General features: G+C 44.4%; 1 protein-coding gene across 3 annotated transcripts in view; it reads right to left on the bottom strand.

The window, feature by feature from the left end:
- Positions 1 to 12,175, bottom strand: part of Prag1 (PEAK1 related, kinase-activating pseudokinase 1) — an 88,703-nt gene that overhangs the window by 18,316 nt on the left and 58,212 nt on the right. The gene's annotated exons all lie outside the window — the stretch shown is intronic.

Below are 12,175 nucleotides of genomic sequence, written 5' to 3' on the forward strand. Positions count from 1 at the left end.
AGACAAGCTCCAATGTCCCATCTTGAGGGGAAGCTGGCGTTACATCTGATCCCATCGGCCATGGATGCCATCTAATATATTCTGGGAAATGGGGCTTTAAAAAGGAAAACTGGGAGCAACGGCACCCAGTTCACTTCGGAGTGACGCACAGAGATTGTAGAGAGAGTTGCAGAAACTGGATGCTTTTGCAAGCCCTGGGCTGAACTGCAAACTAGGCCTAAAACTATGGGCAGCCTTTGTTTGCAGGTGCCCTTCTGCCGTAGCTTCGGTGGTCTGCTCCTTGGACCCAGGGAAAAGCTTATTTAAATTTTAACCAGACTTCCCGTGAAATGCTTAAATGGAATCAAACTACCCCTTAAGCCCAAACTGCCCTTTGACTTCCTATGAGACAGTTTGTTCTATGTAGATAGCATTACCGACATATAAGAAACGGGAATTCCAACTGTAGGAACAAAGCCCTTGCCTCAAAACAAGCAGTACCAGGTCGAGTGTTCTGGTCACTGAACCCCCCTTCCTTCCTTAAGAGACACATGACAAGTCACTTGTCACCTGACAGTTGCACTGTGAAGTCAGACAGACCCACCATCAGTCCAGTTCTTCCCCATTGGCCTGAATGGAGGATGCTTCTTGGCGGCTTCTCTGTCTTACTATGGTAGACCCACACTGCAGTGTCTGCTGTAGGAAACACTCAGTGCGGTATTGATTAGGCAGCAGAACTAACTGCCCTACTTAATATCCACAAACTTACAGTCAGGCATTGAAAGATGCTTTTTTTTTTTTTGTGGCGGGATTGTCTTGCTTTTATTCGAAAGGTTTAGAGAAAGCTTGTGTGCAATCATAGCAAATGCTCACTGGAAATCCTTGAGACCTGTATTAACATTTGTTTTAAAGCCTTCAAATATTGTTACCATGACAGTAATGGGAAGAGTAGATCTTAACATTTGAGAACCATGTCAAGATCTGGAAAATAAGACAAGACCAACCAAGAAATAAAAGAAAACAAAAACAGTGAAATAACAACGACGTCTTCATGCTATGGGAGTAATGGTCTTTATTTAAGCTTTGGTGAGATTAGTAATATATTTTCCTCATCAGATACTTCAGCAGCAACATCCTGGTTCATCGAGCATAAGCAGCCTCCAAAGCTTGTCTGCTGAAGGCTTTGGCCCATTGTGTAGCAGAGTGTCAAAGTAGAGACTTTGGGAGGTGACTGGTGGCTTTGGGTCTCTGATATCATGGATGGATTTAATACATTTATAAATTCAGATCCTAATGGGGTTTGGCGAGGCAGTGGAGCACTTAGGAGATGAAGTCTGGCTGAAGGAAGCAGGCCATGGGGGACACGTCCTTGAAAGGTATGTTTTATACCCAGGCCTCTCTCCTTTTAGCCTTCTGTCCCCAGGCTGCCATGAAGTGAAACATCACTCTGCCTTCCCTCCTGACACCAACCAAAATGAACTGCCTTGCCCCGGACCCAGAAACAATGGATCCAAGTCATCAGGGACTAAAGCCTTTCCTCCTTCAAGTTGGTTTTCTCAAGTATTTAGTCACTGTGATGGGATGTGAACAGAAATGGTTTTCTCAGAAGTCACAAGATGAAGCTTTGACAAGGACAGCTCCGTGAAGGAGAGAGGCTGACCCCAAAGTGTTCTCTAGATGTGCCCAGTCCCCAGACCTAGACAATCAGGGACGAGGGAGATGGTTCAGTGGGTAAGAGCACTTGATCTGCAAGGATGAGGACTTGAGTTTGAATTCTTATCACCTCCATAAAAGGCAGGTGTCACTGTGGAAGGCAGAGAAGGGGGATCCTGCAAGCTTGCTGGTTATATAGCCCAGTGAAAGTGGGAGCTTCTGCTTTAGTGAGAGACTCTGAGGGTGTAGGACTTCCTTCTGTTTGTGTGTTGCTTTCATTGGTTAATGAATAAAGAAACTGCCTCGGCCTAGTTGATAGGGCGGAACTTAGGTAGGCGGAGAAAACAGAACTGAATGCTGGGAGGAAGAAGGGCAGAGTCAGAGAAGCCATGGATCCTCCACCAGAGATGGACGCTGGTTAGGTTAGAATTTCCTGTAAGCCACTGTCACATGGTGATACACAGATTAATGGAGATGGGTTAAACTAATATGTAAGAGTTAGCTAATAAGAAGTTAGAGCTAATGGCCAAGCAGTGTTTTAATTAGCATAGTTTCTGTGTGGTTATTTTGGGTGTAAGCTAGCCGGGCAGACAGGACCAACAAGCAGCCCCTCCCCTTACAACACTCCATCTTGAGGAGTAAGGCAGAAAGCAATAGAAGAAGAAAACTGGCTTCCTTGGGCCTCTGCATGACTAAGTGGGCACTTGTACCTACACACACACACACACTCACAGAGATATTCACAAAGAGCGAGAGAGCAGGGCGGTGGTGGTGCACATCTTTAATCCCAGCACTCGGGAGACAGGGGCAGGTGAATCTCTGTGACCTTGAGGCCAGCCTGGTCCACAAATCAAGTTCCAGGACAGTTGGGGCTACAAGAGAGATTCCATCTTGAAAAAGCAAAAAAGAGAGGTGGGGGAGAGAGAGAAGGAGAAAGGGAGAGAGAGAATCACTAAGGCAGAAACTTGAGCACCCAGATTCTGGAGCTGGCACTGTGCCTACTCCACACACTGAGGAAACACTTGTGTGTAAATAAACAAATTTAAGAGACTCACAAATTCACCTATGTGTGAACACACACATATGCAGGTGTGCCAAATTTGAAAGAAAAGGGAGCACTTAGGTACTGGATGCCAATCTTCTTACTAAAGCAGAACAAAGGATGCTTCTATCCAAAGCAGGACTAATGATGCTTATTAGAAATCAGGACCAAGAATGCTTCAACACGAAACATGAGCTTGTTGTGGGCTCTGGCAGACACTTTGTATTTACAATTTATCACCCATTGCTGAATTTTATTGACATGTAATTTAGGGGTTTCATATTTATATTCATTTAGAGGCCAGCCCACAATTTCTCTTTTTTGTCTCTTTGTAAAGGTTAAATCAGAAGCACAGAATGAACCGAGTCATTTTTTTTTTCTTTTTCAATTATCTGGAGTCATTTTTATAAGGCTTAAGCGATTCTTGAAAGGTCACTGGAACTTCCCACACAGTCCCCGAGGCCTTGCAGTGCAAATGACATCTGTAAAGAGTGCGCTCTGGTGATCACAGGACCAAGATGTGACGTGAGTTTCACAGGTGTCAGAACTTGCCATGTGTGACCCACCGCACTGGAGTGACGGGAAGAGGGCAAGCGAGTCTGAAACTTCAAACAACCGGCTATGATGGGTACGGACAGTAAAGCAGTGTCTCGAACTGTGCTTAAAGCATGATTTTTTGGGTGCTTAAAAATAAAACGGGGTATCTTTAAATCTATAAGCGGAAGCTATCAAGGAAAACGTTTCTGACCTTAGGCAAGAAAGTATGACTTAAATAGGAAAGGAAAGAAAACGAAATGTAGATGAATGGCTAGATAATTTCCAGGGCTTTGAAATTTCAAACTTCTGAGTGAGGGAAGGTGCGGTACAGAAAGTGAAAAGCCAAGTCTTGGGGTGAACAAGCTACAGATCTGCCCCCCACCGCACACGCCGTAAGTTGGTTCCAGGATATCCAAAGAAGGCCTAATGAAAATGGCCAGCGACTCCACTGTGGTAGAGGGCAGTAGGATGGCTCAGAGGGTAGGGGTGAGTGCAACCAAGCCTTCCTAGAACTCACAAGGCAGAAGGAGAAAACTGGCTCCCACAGCTGTCGTGTGACCTCCACATGCATGCCATGGCAGGCACAGGCCCATACACATGGACTCAGTACGTTTCAATTTTTTTTTTTGAGACAATAGAAATGAACAAACAGTTCATCAAACAAGACTCAGGAAGTCAGTCAATGCACAAAATGATGGTCAGTCTCACTAAGTAAAAAGTCTGTAAACCAAACAAGCTCTCCCTTCATTCTGAAGGATTAGCAATCACAGGTATTGTTTGAAGATATAGGAGGTGGGACCATAGATTAGTACACAGACATATACCACCACCGTCACCTAGGGAAGACACCGGAGTATCAGTTAAATTACTACTTGAATTTCACTGTATGCTTAAAATATATGATCCATGGAAAATGAATATGTCTCCTTTGGGTGTGTGGGGGTGATAGCACCCATTGGAGCCTGAATGGAAGGCAAGGACCTGGTCTGACCTGGAGAAGCATCATCCATCCAACTCCCTGAGGAAACCACAGGCTCAGAGATTATTGGTTCCCCCTCAAGAGAGTCTGTGGATGGAAAGTGGTGCTTCTCAGATCTTAGTCCTTGTGAATCTGTGCCATATGATGCGGAAGCCATCTCTGTAGAGTCTCACCCATGGACACAGAGCACATCTTTTTGTGGTTTCGGAATAAATTCTCAGTGTACATGTGGACACGCACTTGGGGAAGGACAGAGATACCCAACTGGAGACTGGGCAAGTATTCACATCTGAGGCACAAGCAAAATTCATGACTTCTGAAGCTCAGAATATTGCTTCCTACTGGTGAATCTCAGGCAGTTGGATTCCCATAAAAAATTCAAGAGGCCTTGGGAGTGTCTGGATATACATAAGGACATACTTTCTGACATACACTGGCAGGGGGAGGATCCATTAAAAAAAAACAGCAAAATGTTAGGAAGGGTCAGGAACGCACAGGTAAAGCGTACATGAGGCCCTGAGTTTCATCCTCACTGCTGCCAATCATAAAACCAGCAGCCGAATCCCAGAAGTGAAGGCTCTCACGGAACAGCATCCACAACTTCCACCCTGGAAACCTGGGCCATCTGCCCTCTTTGAGGATTGTCATTTTAATCAGGGAACAAGCCAAAACCACATCAAATTTTAAAATGAAAGGCAAGCTTGCCATCAAAGCCCAGACTTACAATCAAGATGGTTTAGATTCTTTGGTCTGTGTGTGCAACAGACTTCTTAAGACTCTCTGAGAAGGGCTTAAAATCCCAAAGGTGGCCTCTGAACCTCAGTGGAGCGTTCTGTCAGATGTAGGGCCAAGTGACAACAGGAGAAATCTAACGCTGTATCACAAGGCTATACTTATAACGACAAGTCAATTTGTTTTGTTTTTCAGAGCCGGTGCAAACCCTCTATAAAATGAAATCTGACATCCTATGCCTTAAGGAAGTAACTTCAATGGACAAAACCCCCATACATTTAGCCTTTTCTCTTCGGTGGGTAAACAGATCCCATGATGTCTGCTCTGTCCTGTGACACACGACCTATTCTTGCTTAGACTTCCTTTCCTGCTGCCCACTGTTGATTGTGTGCAGGGTCACAGGAGATCTGTGTGAAACACACCACACAGCGGCACGACGTCTTTCCACACCTCGCTCTGCAGCTGCTACCGGGTGCTTTTAGAATGGCTTTTCCCTCCATTGTCCTGAGAGAGTGAGGTTTCACAGAAGTGGTCGCTTTGGCTACACTAGAAGAAAGCTGGGGGGTGGGGTGGAGGGGGAGGACCAGCCGGAAGTGCCATCTGCCAGACTTCCTCATTCATAGGAAGAAGCCTCATCTAAAAATACCCCCCAGAGCCTCCAGAATGGGAGCTTTCCGAATGGCTGCAATCCTTCATGGAGGCCATGGGCCCATGTGCGGCTTGAGGCCACATCTCCCGTTGCACACGGCTGCGGGAACCGGTTGGTGACAGGAAGCACACTGTCATCCTCTGGGCTGGATTTAGTTCAGCTCCGAGACACTTACAGAAGAGCTTCCTGCCTCTGCAGCTAAAGATCTGAGAATACAAACAACACCTGCATCGGAGTTAGAAGTGAACTCTTTCAATTTTGATAAACGCACCACACAAGTGTCGTAAACCATCACCTCTAATAATAAGTTCAGTGATAACGTGGAGACGACCAAATGTAAAAACTTCAGGACTCCCTCCAGAAGTGGAAACCCACTGAACGCTTCTACACACCTTTTCTGATCACTAATCTGAGGTCAAGCACTTCTTTCAGATTCAAACGGTTAGCAAATGCCCCTAGGAACAACGAAGAGCTCTTACCATTCTAGCCTCCTGCTCGAGGTGCCGTCCTCATCACGGTGGCCTCTTGAGCCCCTTGACTGGCCAGCCAGTGATTTCGGGGTTGCATGGAGCAAACCGAGGTGAAGGGCCAGCTCCAGAGGCGGTCCAGAGTGCCTCCTTACACAGCTGTGGGTCCCCAGCTCCGGGCTCTGTGCCTCCCTCAGTTCCTCTCCGACTTTTCTATAAAATGCACTTCCTGCAGGAGCACAGGAAAGCAGGGACGGCACGGCCTCTGACTCGCGCCTTTAATCACCAATTGTCTCATTTGGGCCGGCTCTAAAAATACATGACATTTCTCTCCTTACTTTCTAGTACCGAGCCTCTCTCTGAAAGTTCATTAAGAGATTCATATTGGCTTGAGGACTAGGGCGAACACCCCTCTTTGAATTTATCCCACACGTCCATGTTCATTGCACCCCGTACTCCTTGCTGTCTAGCGGCAGTAGCTGTCCTAGGACCCCTGACACTACATACACATTGTCTGCTCTGTGCTGAACGTTGTGTTAGGGGCTGGGAGATGTAACGGTGAGAGGAATTGACACAATCCCTGGGCTTCAAACCTGCAAATGGGTAAGGAAATATTTAAGCTCTTTTAGGGAGAATGTAAGCCACGTCCTCATAAAGTCTTGCAATCCTGGCTCAAACTCTTTTTACGGATTGATGCTATCTTTGCGACAACTGAATGCAGAATCCGACACACTGTGCCCACAGGGATCCTTTCTCTTGTTTGCCATATTTCTGTCACTTGTTTGTGATAGAAAACCAAATCACATACTTTCCTTGACAATCTCATTTTGAAATATTCTCCTCTGGTATCTACATGCACCTTAAAAATCCTCGCTAGGAGGGAGAGCTGGGCAGGCTGGAACGTATCTGCAACCACGGTGCTGGGCAGGGGTGGGGTGGAAAGTGGGTCCCAGAGCTGAAGACCATCTAGACCAGTGGTCCTCAACCTTCCTAACACTGTGACCCTTTAATATACAGCTTCTCATGTTGTGGTCACCGTCAACCATAAAATTATTTCACGGTTACTTCATAACTGTAACTTTGCTACTGTTATGAATTGTAATGTAAATATCTGACTTGCAGAATATCTGATATGGGACCCAGTTGAGAACCGGTGATGTAGCTGAAGGGATAATGTGCTTTGAACTCATTAATGTCAATGTCCCCTGACCTGCTCATCCTTTTAAACACTTGATCCTCGGGTGGCAAAGATGTTGGGGAAGATTTAGAGGGTGTGGGCTGGTTTGAAGAAGTACAACCCGGAAGCAGGCTTTGAGAGTCTAAAGACCCAAACCCTTTCCAGTTAGCTTTCTCTGCTACATGTTTGGGGTTCAAGATGAGAGCCCTTGACTGCCTGCTCCTGCCACCAAGCCTGCTGCCCCTGCTTTCACACCTGCCATGATAGACTCTAACCCTCTGGAACCATAAGCTAAAATAAACTTTTCTTTTTCTTTTTTTTTTAACTTTTTTTTCTACAAGTTGCCTTGGTCGTAGTGTTTTAACACGACAACAGAAAAGTAGCAAATATAGTAAGTTCTAGGTTCAGGGATAAACTGTCTCAAAATATAATAATGATGATGATGATAATAATAATGATAATAATAATAATAGTAATAATAATAATAATAAAGTGGAGAGTGGAAGAAGACTCCTAGTATTAAACCCTGGCCTCCTATACACATACACATATGCACATTCTCCCTACATACATACATACACACACACACACACACACACACCCATCTACCCAACTCCCAACACACATACAAACATTCCTATATACACACACTTCCCCCCTCCCCACACACATACAAATGTTGTGGCATATTTGAAACTCCTGACCAGCTATTGGTCATTCAGCTTTTTATCACACTAAGGTGGGAGGTATAGGCAGGATTTCCAGGGAGAAAAAGGAAGAGGAGGAGGAATCTAGGCATGTCAGAGAAGCCAGGAGACCTGGAGAGGACACAGGAGGTGCAAGATGGAAGAGACAGAAAGTGATAGATTAGATTAATAGAAATGGGTTAATTTAAATGATAAAAACTGCTTAAGAACAAGCCTAAGCTATAGGCTGAACTTTCATAACTAATAAGTCTCCACGTCATTACTTGTGAGTTGGTGCCACAAAGAAACATCCAACTGCATTTGACACTCCAACATGTGGCATAGTCACAAGGACAGAGAAGAGGAGCCAGCAGGCTCCATACACAGCAGCTGCACTCACAAGAGTTGGCTGCTGCAGACCGGACTCAGCAACTTCCCAGAGCTGGGGTGGTGAACGTGGTTCCCATTCATACCCGCCAGAATAAAATAATAGAGTGAAGTTTTTAAAGAAAGAGTAAAACAATTTTTTAAAAAGCCACATAAACACGGGCAATGCACAGGGAATCTGGATCATGTAGGCTGCTTTGTTGACTTTGAACTTTTTGAGTGCTGATGAGTGACCAACAGCTGCTGAAAGACACTGGATCATGCAAGGGACTGCTGAATTAAACCAGCCTAGATACTTTAGAGATATCTTGGCTTCAAAATGGAAGTCGAAACATGTGTTGCACTGGAGGAGAGGTTATGCCTTTACTTCCACAGGAAACAAACAACTTTGGATTCCTTCAAAGTTAACAGAGATCAGATTTGACCAGCGGAGACCGTCTGAGAATCTTGGCTGCAGACATGAGAGAGGAAGTCAGAAAAACTACCAGACAGGTGATGTGTATGCTTATCCTTCTGCATGGGAACAGCTCTGAGACTGGATGAGACAAAATAAATCTTGTCTACAGAGTCCTCATGACTTATCATTACCTGCCATCATTTCATGACATGGACAGAAATTTATGGTTTGGTTATACAGTCCAAAACGATTTATAAAATTAACAAATGCCCTTTATCTGCTCAAACATTCAACAACAACAACAAAAATCTTTAGCCGACTTGTGTACACTGTATATTCCACACTTATGTTAATGCAGATAAATACTACCTTTAAAAGTTTATGTATTTTCAGAACAAAAGAACCAGACACCAATGAAGACAAGTAGCCTCTCAGAATGCATCTGCTGCAATTTCCTCAAAAATTCTGCATCTAGAACAACTTCAAAGCTGCCAGCTGAGATGGTCCAGCCCCACAGACTATCCGGCCCATGCTTCAGATAAGTCCTATACTTTCCCATTACACAGAGATCAAACAACTTTTGTGGAGGGAGCGGGCCCTTTGGTAGTCCCGGCTAGCTTAATCCCCGAAATAACCACACAGAAATTGCATTAATTAAATTACTACTTGGCCCATAAGCTCTAGCCTCTTATTGGCTAACTCTCACATCTTGATTCAACCCATTTCTAATAATCTGTATGTCACCACAAGGTCGTGGCTTACCAGGAAAGACTCAGCATGTATGACCTGGCAGCTTCATGGTGGCTTGACTCGATCTGCTGCTTCCTTCCTTCCAGAATACAGTTTGGTCTTCTCTGCCTATCTAAGTTCCGCCCTATCAGGCCAAGCAGTTTCTTTATTGATTAACCAATGAAAGCAACACAAATACTGAAAGACCTCCTACACCAAACAACAACAACAAAAAATAATACAACCAGCTCTTCTAGTATTTGACCAATATCCCAATTTTCTCAGGGTCACCTAAAGATGTGATTGCCCTCAGGAAACAGGAAGCAGTCTAGAGAACACAATGCTGACATTTGATGTTTGGGATGGATGTTTTTTAGTTGTTTAATGTATTATGGATGTTTACCATTGTTTAGGAGTTGGTTGCAAGTTGTTGTTCATGGTCATGGAAAATAACTAAACCAAGAAGATTAGATGTAGGGATCTCTTTCTGAAGTGAAAAGGGGGGATATATTATAAAAAAAAGATAGAATAAAAGGGTAGATTATTGAATCTACTAAAAAGAAACCAAAAGGTCTCAAATATTTAATACAGGCATGGTTGCAGAGCTGTGTCGTAGGCAGGGCATGCTGGAACAGAGTGATTAGGAAGTACTTCTTGATTCAGTTTATCTGCCTCTGTTTCAATATCTCCCTGGCATCTGGTAGAAGAATGTTTTCCTTAAGAAAGAATTACCCTCGCTTAGCAAAACATGCAAAGGGCAGGAATGCTGAGCAACTTTTGTTTGAATGAAACTGTTATCTACAAAATACAATGGTCTTAAAATAACTTACATTTCAATACATTGTATAGTCTTTTTGGAGAATATGAAATTAGGCTGGAAACAAACCTAACAAGAATTTATTATTATTCTTATTACTGTCTTTGGTGATTGTTTAAAATTTTTTCTTGTTTGTTTGCTTTGTTTGTTTGTTTGTTTTTTGTTGAGACAGGGTTTCTCTGTGTAGCCTTGGCTGTCCTGAAACAGGTCTCTGTAGGCCAGGCTGGCCTAGAACTCAGAGATCCACCTGCTTCTGCATCTGCTTCTGGGATTAAAGGCATGAGGCATCAATCCCAGGCCTCTTTATTTATTTATTGTTTAAAGACAGGGTCTCGTGTGTTCCTAGCTGACTTTCAGCTTGTGATGACCCTGAACTTGCCCTATTCGCGTTGTTTGGTGAAGATGTTCTAAGAGCTATTTTGCAAGGGCCCCAATGCCACTTGAACAGACTAAAAGGAACAGACTGCTCTGTGGTACTTTCCCCACTCATTTGTTTGCACGAATAAGTATAGAAAAACCAGTTTCCTCTGCGGTCAGATGACCTCTCTGGTTCCCACCATGGAGGCTTATTCATTTGCATGTACAACCAATGCCTCTCCATTCTGATCAGATTTTACAGCCTTAAAAGGCCCTTTGGGCTCAATTTTGCATTTAGTGCAAACCATTTAAAAGTAAGAATCCATCTTTTAAATAAAATAAAAATGGAAACAAAGCCATAATCAATTCAAGAGAAACTGTGGTAACGTAAAATGTCTATTTAATCTTTGCCCTAGTTTCTTTGACACACAACTCCTGAAGTTCTTAGACTCTTTAAAATGCTAAGGATCTTTTATACACCAATGAGTTAGCTGACGGCTGACAGCATCTACGGGGGTCCTAGGGTGGAAGGTGGTCACAGGAAGGAAGACCACAGCAGGATCAGAGGGTTGGGACTTTTAGCCCCATTTCCCAAGCTCCCAGGACTGGAGAGGGCTGAAGGTTAAATTGATCACTAATAGGGAATGCTTTAATCAATCATGACTGTGTCATAAATCCAAGGGCCGGGGCTTAAGGAGCTTCCAGGGAACTGAACACATCTGTTTCCTGGGAGTGGTGACCAGAAAGGACACGGAAGCTCTGCACCCTGGCCATACACCTTGACCTATTGTTACTCCACCTGGTAGTCATCAGAAGCCTTTGGGAGAACTTTATAACAAACCTGTAAATGGACCTATTTCCCGAGTTGATCCAGCAAATCAATCAAGCCTAGGGAAGGAATTATGGGAGCCCAATGCACAGCTCAGTCAGAATCACGGGTAAAAAACAACCCGGGGCTTGTCATCAGGATCCGAAAGAGGGCAGACGCAACCAGGGACTCCAACCTTAAACCACGGAAGCTGATGCTGTCTCCAGGCAAGAAAGTGACAGGACAGGGCTGAATTAGAAGACACCTCGCTACAGTTCTCTGCATAACTACCTTCTTCATGTGTGCAAAAGGGCCCATGTAATTGATTAGAGAAGCCTTCTGTGTGTATCGCTGAGTGAGCGTGTTAGACCAAGCGAGACTGGTTTTTCCTATTGCTATACTTTGCATCTGGAATCTCGCCCACAGACTCAATGCTCCCCATAAACTCATATGCTGAGGACCCAGCACAACCGTGTCCAAAGACTGGCTTGTGGTACTAACCCACTCGCATTGGGGGGCGGGGGAAGGGCTTCACCTGAGTCATTACTGTGAGACAATGAATGGAAAGTTTAGCAGATGTAGCAAAAGGGTATGCTTGATCACAGCCCCTTCCCCACCATCACCCTGCTTCTTAGCTGACAGGGGTGAGCAGGCTAATCTGTTGGGCCATTCTGAATTACTTCAGGCCCAGAGCAAAGGAGCTAGCTGACCATCTTCAGAATCTTCTGAACCATGAGCCAAAATGAATCCTCCTACCCTCCCTCTGCTGAGTTCTTCTC

This window comes from Myodes glareolus, chromosome 23 (assembly GCF_982192425.1).
Source record: "Myodes glareolus chromosome 23, mMyoGla1.1, whole genome shotgun sequence".
Classification (NCBI taxonomy): domain Eukaryota; kingdom Metazoa; phylum Chordata; class Mammalia; order Rodentia; family Cricetidae; genus Myodes; species Myodes glareolus.